Genomic DNA, 15,502 nt, shown 5'->3' with positions numbered 1-15,502 from the left:
CCTGTACAACAGGGCGCCAGCTCCCGAAGCCTTCAGACCTCCACCCACACCCTCCAGATGCCTCACCTCAACACAGAGAGGAAGCAGCTTGGGTCCCTAGCGGCGCCTATACGTGCAGGTGGGATGGAGTGGCTGGGGGCTGCGGGGAGGGACCCTCCTCCCGCGGCAGGGGCGGGGCTCTCGCTCAGCCCCACCCCCGGCGAGCTCAGCGCCACCACGGAGCCTCGCTGCTCGCGTGGACGGCGGTGAGGACCCGGGTGCCGGGGCCATACCACCGAGCACCCCCTCTTCAGACCAAGGCCCACCACGGAGTTGGCCCCTGCTGCGCCCCTGCCCGGGCCCTGCCAGCTCCACTTCGCTCGCTAATGCCTGACAGAGAGGCCCTGCAACTGCTCTTGTGACCGGGGTGGGGGGGGTATCACTGTTATCCTGGCGATGCTGTGACCGGACAAACTCTCTATAAATTCTATGTGAGCTACAGAAAGGTGTGGCTGGTGTTCAAATACCTGCCGCCATCCTGGGCACCAGGCGTTCGTTACGTACTTTTGTAAATGTCTGGTAGCGGCCTGTGCATGGGGAGGCCTCAAGGAAAACACACCAGGAACACTCTTCAGTTAGCACAATGCACATTTCCCAGGGCTCCTCACTGAAGGGTAAAAGCCAGAGGGCCGGGACTTCCCTGGTGGCGCAGTGGTTAAGAATCCGCCGGCCAACGCAGGGGACATGGGTTCGAGCCCTGGTTGGGGAAGATTCCACACGCCCTGAAGCAGCTAAGCCCATGTGCCACAACTACTGAGCCTGTGCTCTAGAGCCCGCCAGCCACAGCTACCGAGCCTGTGCGTCACAACTACTGAAGCCCACGCGCCTAGAGCCCGTGCTCTGCAACAACAGAAGGCACCGCAATGAGAAGTCTGCGCACCGCAGCGAAGAGTAGCCCCCACTCGCTGCAACTAGAGAAAGCCCGCGCATAGCAACAGACCTAACGCAGCCAAATATAATAAACAAATACATTTATAAAAAGAAAAAAGAAAAGAAGCCAGAGGCCTTCCCACGGCCACTACAGTGTCTGCTCACCGGCTGCCTCCCGGCCTCAAGTTCTGACCTTTTTGCCCCTCTCGCTCCCTGCCAGCCACTTGGGCTCCACTAACCCCGGAAGACGCCAGGCTTGCGGGAAGCCGCCCGCGCCATTCCTCCCTCTGGTCCGAGCCCCTGGGATGCCGGCAAGGCTGCTGCTCGCCCCCATTCTCACTCTCAAATGTCACCTCGTCAGCACCCTCCCCCTTGTGTGATGTGAGTCGGTGTGCTCCCCCCGCCCTCTCCCCGGGGGCTGGGCTTCTGCCCCTGACAAGGGCGGTTCGTGGTCACGGCGGGTTGCCGCCCCCCTCAGGGCAAGCACCTGGCTACCCACTGGGTGAGCTTGAACCTCGGGGTCCTTTCCTTTAAACAGCTGACTAACTCACTGGGCATCCACGTTGGCCCTGCTTTCCTCCAAATTCCACCCATTGCTTAGGAATTCCAGGTAACTGTGTCCATTCTTTACCACAAATCTAACTTTAAAACATAAACCAAGGTTTCCCCAGAGCTCAGTCTTCACAGCACATCCTTCCCTTGCAGGAGAGGCAGGTGCTCCCGCGTGGACCTGGGAGCAGAGGTCCTGGCGGGGGGACCACGGGGGCCACAGGATCCGCCGTCGGAGGACTCGGGCCTGCGAGGTGAGTGAGGTTTACGGGACTCTCTTCTACGCCTGAAATGTCCATTCCTGTGGCTGCTGAAATGGAATTTATATTTCACAGCGTCAGAAGCATCCCTCATTCCTTGTCTTGCTGGTGTCTGATTAAGGCCATTCAGAGTCACCGCAGAGGAACTGGATCACCCAGGGTTTCTTCTTTCATCAGGATGAAATCTCATCTATTTGAGAAAATATGCTCAGTAACTGCAGAGAGTAGTTAAAATTCTTTTCTTTCTCCCTCCTTTACCAGCCCGTTTCACAAAGTGTAACTGTACGACCAACGTGTTTCTGAATCACACGAGTGTTCTTACTAGAGTCTCTGAGAACTGGATGTCAGGAAAAACAGATCAGAAGAGATCCTGAATTCACACTCTGCTTGATTTCATTCCTATTAACAGCATGAAGGCAACATCCCTTATACTCACCTAGCATTTATGGTTTACAAGACACACCCGAGGAGGTTACCCAGCCTCGCCTTGCCACGAGCCTATGACGTGGGGAAGGACCATGTAGATCTGTCTACAGTGACAGCCAAAGAGGCAGAGGCCAAGCCGCTAACCTGTGCATGGAAGCCGCTCCAGGACCACATCACCCCAGGGCTCCATCACCTGCCCACGGTGACCTGGGAGTGGACACCACAGCCCCGGCAAACCGGCTAAATGCCACTAACATCCAAACTGTCATAACTGTTATTTTAAAATGATAATTTAAAAATATTGTGATTATCTATTATTTGAAGAATTATTATTATTTTAAAATTCTGTGCATAGAGCAATACTTTTCAAAATTCAGTTGGACCGGAATAATCTTCTAGCTGAGTTTAAATGCGTATCTCCTAAGGTCGGTCCTCCCCCAAAGTGAAGTGGGTTTCAGTGGGGAACTATGGAAAATTATCTTAACAAAACACCAGAAGAAAGTTGAAAATGTGGATTCAGTCGTTTCCACACGGAATCTCTGAAGGAAGCTTTGCTTTTCTCTCAGCTCTGACGGGAGAAGGCCCTGCTAGGCTGAGCACACTCTCTGGGTGTTCTCAACAATTTCTCAGTGGGGCAGTCAGATTCATCTGAGTGATAAAAACAGTTAGGACTCAGTCACCCCAATTAAGGGGAACTCCAAGTATTTAAGAGGCCATGATTATCACTTCGGTTCCAACTGCTGTGGGGCTTAAAGAAACTTTTAAGACCAGGTCTTTACCCTAAAGGTGCTTACAATCTTGGTGATAACCTGTGCACAAAATGATACATAATTAAGCACTACTGGGTAAATACCACAGAAATTCAGATGAGGGCCAGCTGGAAAGGTCAAAGAACGTTCACTGGGATTGGCCAAGTCTTGAAGGGTGACTAAGGGAGACAGGACAGTTTCCCCAGCAGGGGTCACGGCTCAGTTTAGCAAGCAGGGGTGGAATGAGCACGGCCTCCCAATTAAAAAGAAAAATCTTCATTACAGGGCTTCCCCGGTGGCGCAGTGGTTGAGCGTCCGCCTGCCGATGCAGGGGACACGGGTTCGTGCCCCGGTCCGGGAAGATCCCACATGCCGCGGAGCGGCTGGGCCCGTGAGCCACGGCCACTGAGCCTGCGCGTCCGGAGCCTGTGCTCCGCAACGGGAGAGGCCACAGCGGTGAGAGGCCCGCGTACCACACACACAAAAAAAACCCTCTTCATTACAGCATGTGTCAGCAGGACTCATGCAGTGGGTCTGCTGTGTGCGCCCATCCCAAGAACGCTGGCACGTCGGGGCGCGCCTCCAGAAGTTCTACGTAATCAGAGGGCCTCCAGGGCTTCTGAGGAGCAATGATAAAGAGGACTTTGGGACAGAGATCCATTACCCCAGTGAAAGGAGAAGGGGAGACAGCCAAAATCTGGAGGAAGGGATGGATGCCCTACAAAGGCAGGAGGGAAGCAAGTCCACGATAGGTCCTGGGGTCAGATGTACAGGGAGAAATGCCCAGCCCCCAGTAAGGTAAAGGACTGGTAATACTCAGATATTTTCTGGAAATTAATTTCAAGTCCCTCAAAAGTGTTTTAAAATGGAGAAAGCCGTGTTACCTTTGGGGAGTCTAACAAGAGCCAGACTCACTCAGAGACCAAGTCATCTAGGGCTGTCCAAACCCTGAAGGACAAAACCGTTCCCTCCAGCACATCCAGTAACAGGGCAGTGCAGCCCAGCCCGGGCTCTAGCATCGCAGCAGAAACCTACAAAATGAAACTAGCAACAGCATCTGAGAAGCAAGCAGGCTCCATGGCTGCTGGAAGTTTAAGCCACCCCACGGCCATCCCAGGGTGAGAAGACCCAGAGGAAGAACTGGGTGGGAGCCAAGCACTAACGCAGTCAGTCTTCACTCCAATACTGTCTCCTGCCGAGGACCAGAGAAAGTGGGCTCTGCACCTGTAGGAAAGCACAGTGGCTGTATACCTGCCTACCCCTTTGCAGGGGAGAAACGGGTTAGCTGGCCAACTTGGGATGGTCCCCACTGCCACAAATATCACAGAGTTTCAAGAGGGTACAGAAAGGTACAGACGTGGGAACAGGCACATCCCATCTTGTCTAGGAGACCTACTGCTTTAATGAATCCAGCCCGCCACCTCCAGCGCTGTCAATGTGTAACTACTCCGATCCACTGATTTTTTTTTTTTTTTAAGGAGCAATCTCTTCCCTTACAGTCTTCCTCGAGCCCTCAGCCAACTCAAATCCTCAATGGAAGGAAAGGGCTGGGATGGTATCTAAACATCTGCTCAGCAAGCTTCTTCTTTGCCACTGATGACAAAGTCAACTGCAGCCCAGCTTCTACAAGAGTTACCTTCTAAATCCAGAATTAGGAAGTCCACCCACACCGACTTCCTCTCAGTCTCACTGGCAAGCCCCAGAGGCTTCTGTCCAGAAGCTGGACAACCACCAGGGAATTAATCCCTTCTTTCTCTCTCCCACGCCTGTCTCACAAAGCCTGTGCCCTGCGGCAGTGCAGTTCCGTCTACAGCCCCGCGTGCATGTGGGGGCTTTCCCGCTCCTCCAGCCTCAGGTCCCCCTGGTTGAGCACCTGAGGTAGAGTCAGTCTCTCTGCCCGCAACCCCTCCAGAAGGTGTCGGCACACACCTGACAGATGCTCCAACTGCACGGGTGTTACGATGCCTGCCTTCCCTCCCTGCCCACATGGCGCCACGTCCAGGTCTGTCCCTGGTTTAAGTGCTCCGCATCCCCTCCACCAGCATCACTCTGATGGACGCCCCCGTCCTGGCTGACCTGCCTCGCGTCCTGCCTGCCTGCAATCCACACGCCATGCGCTGCTGAAGTGGGCTGACTCTGAGAGATCTGATTCAGGCGTATTCCAGGTGCTCATCCCGCCACCGGCGTACACCTGAAGTCCACGGCAGGACACACGTGACCCTTCCTGCTCTGACTCCCGCCTGCCTCTGGAACCTCATCCCTGGAGCTCCCTTGGCACCTCTGCACCATGCTTCCTTCCATGTTCTCACACATCTGGCAAACCCCTACTCAGCCTTCAAGTTCAAAGCCACCCAGGACTGCCCAAGTAGCCCCGGACACCCCTTTTCTCACCAACCTTCACCCAGAACTTCAGATGTTCACTGTAATCATCTTTGTGCACGTCCATCCCTCCGCTAGATTATAAGCTCTCAGGTTATATTTGCTGAATGAATCAGTGAATGAATGAGAGAGGCTTACCTGAAGGTACAGATTTGGGGACATCGGTGTGTGGGGGACTGATGCAGTCATGAGGAAAAATAAATCACCCAGAAGGAGCACAGCGGGCCTCATAATGAGAGGACTAAGGTTAGAACCCAGGGAGGACAGACCCTCAAGAGAACGAGGGGCCCGTATCCCAGAGCCCAGGGGAGAGAAGATTCAAGACAGATAGAACGGTTTACACTGAGCTTGTCCTGTACAGCGGAAAACAATAATTATTGCCTCACTATATAAAGTATGGGTAAAAATCTTACAAAGTTATGCAAACGGAAGCTAAACAATATAGATCCACAGTTTCATTTTCATTAAGATAAGTTTTCATCAAGTCTTACTGTCATTCCCAGGATCGGATTTTGCCAACGCAGGGCTTCCTACACCATGTTGTCTGAAAAATCTGTTCTCTCTTACTAATTTTTCTACATATAGTTTGGTTTCAACTTGGAGCCACTCCTGTAACACTAAGGTAGAAGATGTCTTCAGATGAAGTTTTCCAGACACACAGAGATGTCAATTCAACCAGACCATACGTATTTTTTTTTTTTTTTTTGCGGTACGCGGGCCTCTCACCGCTGTGGCCTCTCCCGTCGCGGAGCACAGGCTCCAGACGTGCAGGCTCAGTGGCCATGGCTCACGGGCCCAGCCGCTCCGCGGCATGTGGGATCTTCCCGGACTGGGGCACGAACCTGCATCCCCTGCATCGGCAGGCGGACTCTCAACCACTGCGCCACCAGGGAAGCCCAGACCATACGTTTTTATACACTGTTAAGCCCTTGTACGTAAAAGAGACAATAATATGTTTGGAGAGAGTGACTGAATTTCTTATATTTAAACCCATAGGTTAGGGCATCTGGTAGTGCAGCTGTTGCCCATCCCCCAGCAAATATGGAGCCCACAGCAAACACTGCTGACGGGTTGTTGGAATTTCCCAGCTGAGCCTGTACAAGCCCACGACATGGCCAAGCAGCTCCTACCAACTGGTCAGAGTTGGCCCAGGCGACGTGGCATCGTTCTCAAGGTAACTATGTTAACCCTGACTTTCCCGCAGGTCCCTGCCCACATCTGGTCTGCACGGGTGTGTATTCAGCAGAGCAGCTGCCGGTTAAGAGGGCAATGAACGGCAACAAAGTAGTCCGAACGGGACTCGCCCTCTGCTTCACTTTCTACGTCCTTCCTGCATTGCTAGCTGTGAACACAAGTCTTCTTAAGCTCTTAATTCCACACATGCATACTAACGTCATTTCAGATCAATGGAGAGAACTGAATTATACGACACGCTGGTTCCAGATTCCCATCTGCCCCTGACCACCTCTAGTTACACACCCTTTGTCGAACTGCCCTGTGAAACCTGGGGTTTAGCTGTATACTGCTTTTTCAGGAAGATAAAACTGGCAGCGGTTTGTCCATCACATGCTCCTGTTTAAAAATCCTCAGTTGATTTCCCATCATGTATCTTTAATAGGATGAAATCCAAACTCCTTTGCCCCGACCCCTGATTCCATCACACCAAATCTTTCTTGGTATATGGCTGGATGACCTTTCTATGGCTCCTTTCTAAGGCACCGAGTCGTTTATTGACTTATACACACATTTGTTATCTTTCAGTTCTGTGGGTGAAAAGTTCCACATGGGTCAGGATGGGCTAATCAAGGAGCCGGCAGGCCTGTGCTCCTTCTGGAAGCTCGTGGGGCGGCCATCTGTGTCCTGGCCTTTACCAGCTTCCAGAGGCTGCCCCGGTTCCTTGGCCCCTTCATCTTCAAGGCTAGCAATGGCCAGCCAGTCTTCCTCACGTGCATCTGACACTGACCTCTGCTTCCCTCTTGCGATTACATGGGGCCCACTGGATAATCCAGAATAATCTCTCCATCTCCAGATCCATTTAACCACATCTGCACAGTCCCGAAGTGGACATCTTGGGTGGGAGGGGCATTACCCTAACTACCATCATGGTGGTCTGTCTGCCTGGACTTCCCTGGTAGAAGACTCCTAACCAATTCCTTAGGCATTCCTTAAGATCCTACGGAAATGTCACTATTTTCACGAGGCCCCTCCCCTCCCAACCCAAGACACGTCTCTGGCAGCACTGACTTTGTACTCCAGTTTATTTGTGCTCAAGCCTGTCTCTCTGACTAGACTGTGAATCACTGCGTCTTACTCATTTTTGCAGCCTTAGGGGCCTAACTATAAAAGATTGTGGGGAAGAAAAATGAATATTTTAATGAGTAAAGGGCTCAAGCAGAGGCAAGACCAATAAACACACAGGACTTCTGAGTATAACTTAGAAACTAGTTCTGACAGCTCTTAACTGGCTCTTATCACATAATCAACCAAGCCCCTTAATCCTTTAACGATTCCAGGGAGGTCTTCCTGCAAACTTAAAATCAATCATTTGCATCTAAGGCTGTTTCTGACTTTAAAGTGATTTGCCATAGATCACAAAGTGTTGTCAAGTGTCCTCCTGGGCTTGGCTAGAAAAGGGCAAGCCACATCCCAAATGCTTGGTTAGATGCTGAATTAGGGAAGTGACCTTATTTGCACTATTTCTGAATTCAAAGAAAATGCTTCTCATCTAACAAATCTGACTGCACTTTGTTGGGGGTTAAAAGCAACTTTGCCACAATATTTGTTTGATATTTCAGTATCTGGAAGTTCTTGCATAGAACAAAAAATTCAAATTAAGCAAAGTTTAAATGGCCTCAAATCTTTAAATTGCAAGGCAAACAAGGAACTGAATAAATTTCGGTCTCGTGAATGGGCAAAGCTGTACTTTTAAAGGCAATAGCTTGCCACGAATATCCAATGTGACTAATAGGACTATGCACTATAGAAACCTAAAGACATGGAATTCAAAGTAAAATCTATGTGCCCAGCAGTTGAGCTGCAAGAACCCAACAGTTAGGCACAAAAGAGGAGAGATTATCACCTGTTTCCGAATTTGAATACAAAGTCTACTCTGCTATTTTTTCTTCATTAGCAGTAATAAAACCTCTCTTCAACCTAACTCCTGTTGGTTTTGTTAGTTTCAGTTTCTGAATTTGAATACAAAGTCTACTCTGCTATTTTTTCATTAGCAGTAATAAAACCTCTCTTCAACCTAACTCCTGCTGGTTTTGTTAGTTTCAGGTTAGCAGAATGTGGAGTTCCCAAAGCCAAGAGTAGTGTTTAAATGTGCCTTCTGTTAAATTTCATTGTCTTTCCTAACACTGATAAAATAGGTAGAATTTTCAGATCCACAAGGGGGGGGCCTATGGATCTGTATGAAACCTCACATTCACAAAGCGGAAACTCAGGCCTAGCTGCTTCCTCCAGGTCAGTAAAAAGCCAAGGGTGAGGGTAGACGGTTCGAACACCCACTGAGGAATGGAGCCTGAGAACACGGGCCCTGCCGTAACGGATAAGCTGTACATACATGTAGTACACACGGCAGATTTTGAACTGGATGCATCTTTATAGAAAAGGGAAGCACAATTTCTCAGTATTTGTGTCGGGCTTTTTTCAAACTTCTAAATTCTTCTATAAATATATTAAGAAAAATATTTAGGGCAATGAACACCACCAACCAAACTCTTTGGCTAAAATGGAGGACTGCAGGCCTAATTTGCAGAAAGAGTCATCATGTTGCCGCTCTTACTGTCTGGACACTTCACTCCTGTTATTACATCTCGGTCACCTACAGGCACGACACAGACCCCACTTGGGGAAATGGTCTGGAGCATCTGGAATGAGAGCTGGAGCCATCTCACGAAAGAACAAACATTAAAAGCTACTCACAACCCAGTGAAAAGCAAATGTACCTCAAAAGTCTAGGTCTGTGAAGAACACAAACCGGATGTTTTGTAATAACCTTAATAAATAAAACAACTGAACCCACTAAGTGGTACTTATGGAAACTGGCTTGAGAGTTAGAGCTTTAGTCAGAGGTGGAACTAGTTCCCACTAGGAAAAGGGTTGTTTGCGCTGCTCCTAAAATCCAGTAATCCTAAGGGTGATAATGGTACTAAATGTTTTAAGAACCAGCAGAAACGGTGGTGGGACCTACAAATTTCGTTTTCCATAAAAGTAAAACACCCAGTAGAACTACATTGTTCTAACTTAATCCCTTCTGAAAATAAATTTTCTCTTGCGTTTCATCTTGAACAATTTTACTATGTTCAGCATAGTAGCAACTGAGAAAAAAATGTTTCCTTTAGAAACAAAAGTGAGAAAACTTCACACACAAAAAATTGCGCTTCTGCGACGCTACGCTTCCAAGTTCTTAACATAAAGCCAAAATAACGCACAATATAGATGGCTACAGTAACCCAACTTTTCTGCAACGAGTATGCTTAAAAACAGTGACCATTCAACCACAGTACATTATTTTCTACAGTGTGAGCGGGTACTGGACCCGCATACATTTTTTTCTTTTTGGCTAGCTTGCTTTAAAAATTCTGCAACTTGCAAGCTCAAGTTTTTCGGAGGGGAAGGCCGGTTAATGGTCGAGCTTAAAATAAATCGGCCCTGCAATTTTTTAAGCCGATGAAACACGTTTACCCACTCCACGCCATGAAGCAATTCGATGTCAACTTGCTATGGAGTCAAATGCGACAAACTCCGAAAGCTCCACTGGAGGCGGCGGCTGGCGGCGCCCACAGATCCCCGCACCCCTGCGGCACCAGGACGCGCAGCCCGTGCTCAGGGCCTGCGGGCCCGGGACAGTGCACCACCGCCACCCCCCGTCCCGAGGACACTGAGGCCCGGTGACCCGGGCGACCTGAAGTCGGCGAAGGCCCCGCCACGGCTTGGCGTCCCCTTTCCCCGGAGACCGGGAGGCTCCTCGGCAGCGCGCTGTGGACACCACGCTCCTATAGCCGTGGGAAGGCTATGGCACGAGCCTGGGACGCCGTGTCCCCTACCCGCCGCTCCCGGATCCCGCAGCATCCTGCGACCCAGGAGCCCGCCGCGGGGACCCGGGCGCCTCCCGGAGCGCAGCCCCGGCCGCGGGCCCCTCCAGCCCGAGAGCCCCAAAGTTGCGCGGCCGCGTTGCCGGCGGCGGCGACTCGGCCAACACGCGGTGCGGGGCTCCCCGCCGCCCGCGCCCCCGCCCACCGGCGCCCGGCTAACCTGACACCGCCTCGCCACCACGGCGGCTGCCGCGCGCCCCTAGCCATGGCCAGCCCGGGAGCCGCGCCGTCGCCCGCAGCCTCCCGGCGGCCGCCTCTACCCCAGCGCTGGCAGCGGCGCGGGCTGCGGTCGGCGGGAGCGCGGAGCCTCCCGCAGCGCAGCGGGGCCGAGCGGCAGGGCGGAGCATGCCCAGTGCGCGCGGCGTCGCCGGGTCTTCGCGGCAGCGCGGCGGGGCGGGGCGGGGCGGGGCGGGGCAGCGGGCCGGCCCGCGGGGGAGGGTCCAGGGCCGGGGGGCGGTTCCTCGGTCCCCGCGGCCCCGCGACTGGACTCCGCGCCCAGCTGTCCCGGGCCGGCGCCCGCCCCGCGCGGCCGTCTCGGCGTGGGTCCCGGGTTCCCACACGCGGGGCTCGAGACCCGCTCTGGGACCGTGACCCCGGACCTACCCCGAGCAGGGCCCCCTTGCGGCCGCGGTGCCCGCGCCGGCAGCGCCCCCGCCGCGCGCGGAGCCGCAGGAGCGGGACGTCCACCGGAGGCTTCTGAGCGGCGGGCTTGGGGTTCTAGTCTCCTCCTTTGTGACTATCTGGAGTTTCTAAGTTTTCTCTAGTGACCACTGTGGTGTTTTGTCAGTGAGGAAAGACGGGCTTTCTAAGGCGCCTGCAGAAGTTGAGCGGCCCGGCCCCGCGGTGCAAGCTGCTCTTTTCCAGACTGCGGGACCGCTTGGTGCCAAGCCGGCCCCCAGCTCCTCCTCGGGCTGCCCCCGCCCTGCCAGCCCCGCCCCTCCCCGCCCCGAGCCCCGCCCCCTCAGGCTGCGGCGAAAACATGGAGCTGCAGATTTCTCACGGCGCCCGGGAGCCGGTAGTCGCCGGTAGTAGCCAGGCGGGAGCGCTGCCGGGGGCGGGGTGACGCAGCTCCGCTCTCCTCTCTCCCCGTACCCGGCGAGCCTCGCGGGGGAGCGCCCCGACCCCCGCCGCGGGCCCGGCCGCAGAAATGGGTCAGGATCCGACTGAGCATGCTCGCCGGCTCGCGGCCGCGTCGGGCCCCCAGGTGGACCCAGCCGGGCCTCCGGTCGGGCCGCGCGGGGGCGACGCAGGTGCGCGGTCCGGGAGCAGGTGCGCGGTACCCGGCCGGGCCGCGGGCCGGAGGGGGCGGGGGCGTCTGGGTCACAAGTGAGAATTAGAAATCCTATTTCAACATTAGTTTCATTACCTCAAGAACTTTCAGCTGGTTTCTTTTTCAGGAAACCCAAATCTTTCATTCTCTTCTCGTATTTAATAAGCATCCTTGACAAGTGCTTGAGGACACGAAGTTTTCACCTGCTTTTTCGAAGATGAAGGCCTTGTTCTCACTCTCAGATCATTGCGCGGTGTTAGAGTCCATGTTTTCTTCAGACAGTTCTTCCTTCCTCTGAGACTCCACGTTCTCCAGGACGCTGCAGCGCGCGCTCGCGCCGCCTTGGATGCACTTGGGTGGGCGTGGGAACCTGCTGCTAGCCTTCGGTTTCCGAGGAGAAGACAGGAATGGAGAGCTTCCAGGGAAGGGAGGCTACAGGCAGGAGCGGAGTAAACTCAGGAACCCCGAGAGATGCTTTCAGGTGAGTGGGGACTTGCGGGTTTCCTGTCCGGGGAGGGGACGCTGCCGCACCAAGCTTGGTGCCATGGTGGTGGAATATGAGGGAAGGGGGCAGGGCACAACCTTTAAAAGAAGACATAGCCTGAGGACATGACATAAACTGGTTACAACCAGCTAGGTCCAAGATGGCGGACTAGTCAGCATCCACTAGACCTTGAGCCCCAGCATAGGCTCATTGTAACACATCAGCTAAATGATACACCCACAGGCGCCATGACAGTTCCAAGGCTGACCCTAAAGGTCAAAAAGTAGGGGGTGGCCCAATTCCTGGAAATCCCCACCCTCCCCCCAAAGAGCTGGAGTACTCCTCCACTTATTAGCCTATGAAATTACCCACCCCTATAAAAACTGACAACCCCATGCCCTGGTGACTTTCTCACCTTCTGAGATGGCCCACACTCTTGGAGTGTGTTTCTCTCTGAATAAATCCACTTCTTACCTATCACTTTGTCTCTCACTGAATTCTTTCTGTGTTGAGACGTCAAGAACCTGAGCTTCATTAAATCCTGAGACCAGGTGTGTGACCTCAGTTAAAACACCATGGGTTCAAGTCCCAATCTGAGTTACACGGTTTCATTGGGATTCCCTCCAAGGGCGGCTTCACTCTCCCCTAGTCCAGCCCCAGCGCCAGCATGCTTGGGGACACCACCTGTAGTGAAGGTCCCTCTGGGGAACAATTTCCTGGGGGGCTTACTGTGGTGCTCCCCAGAGCCCTACCTTGTGCTGAGGTCCCCCACCTCCCTCTTGCGAACTGTGAGGCTCCATCATTGCCCGTGCCTCCTGAGCCCTGGGCTTGAGCTTGCCCAGGCCCCTTGGAGGTCCACACCGCGAAGAGTCTAGCCTGGGAGAGGATGGATGAGAATTTGAACCCAGTATGTCCCCAGCAGAAGTCACGAGCTGTAGTTGCTCCTCCCTTGCATGTCCTAGTTTGGTGACCGGTACCCCCTTCTTCTTAGCTATGCGCAGCACACATATGGATGTTATCCCAGATTCGCTCATTTGCTTTCCCCCGTCATCCAGCTAGTCGCTGGCCTGTCCACCCTGCCCTTACACCTCGCTGGATGCGGACCCTCCACCTGCACCACCCTTTCCGGGCCGTGTCAGCTTCCCCATCAACCACAGAGCAACGACCTTCCAGAAGGATCCTCCCTCTGTGCCTCCACACACTTTGCTTTCTCAGCAAATTATATTTCAGTATATCTGTGAAAAATCCTTACACGGATTCCTGCTGCCTTCAGGAGAAAGTCCAAGTTTTTAAGCATGAACTGGCCCCTGTCTCCCTCTCCTGATTGGCCTCCAGCCAGTGTCCCCTCGTGTCCCCCATCCTAGCTGATCCCAAAAGTCACACCTGTGTGTTCCTGTAGTTCTCTTGTCCCTCTTTTTGCCCTGCTCACCCCTTGGCAAACGGTTACATCTTCAACACCCAGTTCACGCTGGATCTCTTCTGACCTCCCCAGGGGTTTCTCTTGGGTACCTCGCCTGTGCCGTGTGCTTTGTCTCCATCCGACACACCTGACCTTGATTTATTTTCCTTCATCTCCGCTGCACTGAGGCAGCGTGACCACAAGGGCTCCTGTCAGCCCTCTCTGTGTCTTCGCTCTCAATCCTCGGTAAGATTTTTACTTAATAAATGAATGATAGGTATATGTACTCATCTAATGTTTAAAGTTCATTAGTTTAAAAAATTATTCCCAAGAATTGTAAGTAGAGTGCACGGAAAAAAATACTAGAACAAGGTCACATCATATGCTGTTGCCAAACGGTTCTAGTCCCTTGCGTGATGTGAGACCTCAGATTGGACTTTCAACCCAGTGGGTTTTCTTCAGCTTCAGAGACCAGGGCATGTCTGAGGTCCTTGTTTATCATGTGGCTGCACAAAGTTCCGTGTTGTTTTGCTAATTAATCCACAGACTCCATTGTTCTGTCTCCTTGTTTCCTTCTACAGTGTAGTCAGAAGCTTCTAATTACAGGTTACTCCTTAGAATAGATTGCGTTTGATTTTTTTTCTGATGAGAGTGTGGCACACAGAGAGGGCAGATTAACCACTTAGGAAGGAACATGCTTTTTGCAGTTCGGCCAGTTTGTTTTGCCTTCCAAGAGCACTTCCAGCTGACGGGGGGTGGGGGTGGTGGGGGTGGTGGTGGTGACTGGCCATCTGCTTCGGATTCACCGGGGAGGCTTAACCCACCCAGACCTCCTGAGCAGAGTGGACGGAGTGGGGGGTGGGGGTGGCGGCGGCTGCGAGTTTAACAAGCCCTCCAGGTGATTCTGGATACATTTGAGAAACACAGTTGTAAGTCATATGGATAAAAGGAAAAAAAGTATTAGTCCAGAACTTCAAGTAAGTAGCCCGTGTACTGGTTTTCTCTGGTGGAGAGATGCACGTGGGTGGGAAGAGAGTTGGCCCGTTTCAGAAGCGTTACCCGTGTCTGTGCGTGTGAAACAGCCGGGGCTCGTGTTGGGGAGTCGGGATCTAGACCAGCACGAGGTAAGGCAGCTGCTTGCTTGCCGGTGTGTTTAGCCGCTCGGGGCTTTACTTGGTGGCCTCTTAGGCCACGTGTGATTCCCCAGTACCTGTGTCCTCAGGGCAGCCCCCTTGGCGGGGGTGAGCGGGCCGTGGAGGCTCCGACCTGACCCCTTCCTGGAAGAGGCCAGGAAGGGCTGTGGGACTCTCATTAGGCAGCGTCCTTGTCCCTGGGAGCCTGACCAGGCCAGTAAGGAGGGGGCGGGGGAGGAATGGAAGGAAGCAGGCCTTTCTCTCCACAACCCTGTGACTTGCTGGCTGAGGAGGGCGAAGCTTCCTGAAAAGTCTGAGTCAGGGTTAGGAAAATACTCCCTTCCTCGTCTGGGTGTAGACGGAGCCCTGATGTTGGTCCTTTGAGGGGTGTGTGCACGTGTGTCGTCTAACCAGTTAGCCAGGAACCGCAGAGCAAAGGGCTGCCTGCAGCCCGGTGACCCAGCTGGGGATCCCGCCCTCCCTGATTGTTTTCTGAGGCCACAGCAAGGCCCTGGTCACCTTCCAGCTGCGCCTGCTGCCCGCTTTGGGTTTCACTCCCGACGGTGACTTGGATTTAGGGACATGGGTTATTGGCAGGAGAAGGGATGGATCCGGGGGTCACCTCCGTGTGCAGGGCCTTCCTGAGAGGCGGTGGGAAAGGCAGAGGCGGGAACCTCTCCGTGAAGAGCCGAGAGAGGCTGCCTGGGAGGTGGGGCGGGTCCAGGGGCAGGGGCGTTGTGAAAACGGACTTCACAGCTGCGTTTCCCTTGGATTCTGAGGAAGTTAGGTCTTGCGCGTAGCTTGGTGTCCTGGTCTTTGAGTTTATAATTTCCTCGGGAAGGAGG

At 53.4% G+C, this 15,502-nt stretch overlaps 1 protein-coding gene across 2 annotated transcripts in view; it reads right to left on the bottom strand.

The window, feature by feature from the left end:
* Nucleotides 1-11,221, bottom strand: part of MFAP3L (microfibril associated protein 3 like) — a 42,912-nt gene extending 31,691 nt beyond the window's left edge. The window contains exon 1 of one of the 2 annotated variants that reach the window (XM_081236488.1): nt 10,975-11,221. The gene's annotated coding sequence lies outside the window, so the exon portion shown is untranslated. Of the gene's footprint in view, nt 1-10,531; nt 10,621-10,974 lie in introns of those variants that run through there. The other variant, XM_081236487.1, reaches the window with a different exon arrangement.
* Between the last annotated feature and the right edge of the window lie 4,281 nt (nt 11,222-15,502).

Source organism: Mesoplodon bidens, assembly GCF_964165515.1.
Source record: "Mesoplodon bidens genome assembly, chromosome: 6".
NCBI lineage: Eukaryota > Metazoa > Chordata > Mammalia > Artiodactyla > Ziphiidae > Mesoplodon > Mesoplodon bidens.
Note: the sequence above shows the minus strand (reverse complement) of the source record. Positions and strands in the feature narration are given on the sequence as shown.